We start from the raw sequence: 2,500 nt of genomic DNA, 5'->3' as shown, positions 1-2,500 counted from the left end.
ATTTGTTTGAAAATCATCAATTAAGGGACGGTTCATTACGCGTAGATATATATTTCTGTCTGCATGATTAAATATATTTCGTCACATGATTTAGCGTCAGTATTATCATATGAAATCCAGTTGCGATAATGAATTGAATTGTTTTTATTTTATGATTCGTTACCGATCTGTCAAAAATCATGTCAACTATTTATTCGTTTTGTTTTCAGTTGAAAAAAAAATATAAGGAAAAACAATTTTTTGTTGTAGATTTGATCCTTGTTTTTGATTCTCTCGCACTGTAATTTATGAAAATATAAATACTATCTCTCTCTCTCTCTTCTCTTCTCTTCTCTTCTCTCTCTCTGATGAGAATGAATATCTTCATAATACAAGAGATGTTTTTGGCCGGCTACAAATGTATATTCGTCAGAAATACATGTTTTTCTGACGAAGATATATTCGAAACCGGTCAAACACATCTCTTGTGTTGTGAAGATATTCGTTCTTATTCATATCTTTCCTACTCTCTCTCTCTCTCTCGCTCTCTCTCTCTCTCACTCACACACACACACACACACACACACACACACACACACACACACACACACACACACACACATATATATGTGTGTGTGTGTGTGTGTGTGTGTGTGTGTGTGTGTGTGTGTGTGTGTGTGTGTGTGTGTGTGTGTGTGTGTGTGTGTGTGTGTGTCGTTGTGGGTTTGTCATTCAGGCGTTGAACAATCAGTACGAAGAGGAAGAGTAACACAGCCTTAAATAATTTCATGTTTATTATCAAACGTTTCGGAGATCAATTAATTCTCCATCTTCAGTGCAGTAACAAAGAATTAATCGAACCAAAAAGCACGTTATTCAAAGAACATAGAAATAAAATGGTTCTTAAAATTCACAATATAATGTAAGAATCAAAACAAACTCCGTAATAACACAGGAACGAGAAACAATATAAGATGAACGATACTGTGAACAAAACGAAATAGATAACATGTAAGAATATAACAACAGTGAAACAATGGTAAGAGATAAAAACTAACCAGTATAGGTGTAAAAACAGCTAGTTTGTAAACAGGATTGTTGCAGTAGTTGTGTCGTACAGTTCGAGTTTCATCTTTCGAATTAGCAAAGACTCCGGGGTAAGGATATCTTGGTGGGAGGAGTGAAAGGATAGTATATTGAAATCTGTGCTGGAGAAAGGATGGTTGACATTATGGGAGTGTTCTCCTATGGCCGAGAAAGATGGTCTGCTCAGCGGGAGCCCAGTACGAAATGACCTGTCTATGTGCTCTAATATACAGTGATGTGACTCTCGTGAGGTTGACTCCACATACCTGCCTCGGCAAACAGGACAGGTAAATAAATAGATGACATGAGAACATAATTCAGAGTGGCATCCCGTAGGCTGTTTTAAGAGATATGCAATGGTATTAGAGTTGCTGAAGACAAACATAAATTTCATTAATTGTTTTGTAGCAGTGTTCTTAACTGTTTTCAGGTAAATAAATAGATGACATTAGAACATAATTCAGAGTGGCATCTCGTAGGCTGCTTCAAGAGGTATGCAATGGTGTTAGAGTTGCTGAAGATAAACATAAATTTCATTTGAGGGTAATATTTTTGTAACAGTGTTCTTAACTGTTTTCTCATTTCGAGGCTTAAAAGTCAGTTTTACATACCCATGATCCGTTTTTGCAGTTGATATGATAGCCAGAATTGAGAACTTGGGTGTTTAGATTTCAGGTAATTCAAAAACTAATTAACGTGTGAAGGTTGTTTGAACTGCACAAAAGTTTCATCAATATATCGTCGTTAGTAAAGAGGTCTGAATTCTGGTGGACATTGTTTAAGCCAGTTGAGTTATTGATGACAAAGAAAGGCATTGGCATATGAGGGGCCCCAGTGGGGAACCCATTGCTACTCCGTCTGTTTGGGCATAAAGATCATTATCATACGAGAAAACAGAGTGATGAGATCAGTATTAAGTAATTTCTTGAAGCTGTTTTTTTGTTAATCCAAATTTGTTGAGATGCGTTGTTTGTATGTTGTTAACTTCAATGTCCAATTATCTTCAATTCTATAAACCACGGAGAGTATACACACGCACACACACACACACACACACACACACACACACACACACACACACACACACACACACATATATATATATATATATATATATATATATATATATATATATATATATATATATATATATATATATATATATATATATATATATATATATATATATATATATATATATATATATATATATATATGTTTGTATTATATAGAGAGATTAATATCTGCACGTACACCCAAACATACTCAACATCCAGTTACACATACAACACCGAATTACATAATAAAAAGAATATGAAAAAACTTGATGGAAAATGAAAACGAATAGAGACTGGATACGAACTTCAGTTGATTAAAGCAACGTCCGTTATATAGAACGAAATGGCTTTCACTTTTTCATTTCAGATCATCCATC

The sequence above is a fragment of the Penaeus vannamei genome, chromosome 22, assembly GCF_042767895.1.
Source record: "Penaeus vannamei isolate JL-2024 chromosome 22, ASM4276789v1, whole genome shotgun sequence".
Taxonomy (NCBI): domain Eukaryota; kingdom Metazoa; phylum Arthropoda; class Malacostraca; order Decapoda; family Penaeidae; genus Penaeus; species Penaeus vannamei.
Note: the sequence above shows the minus strand (reverse complement) of the source record.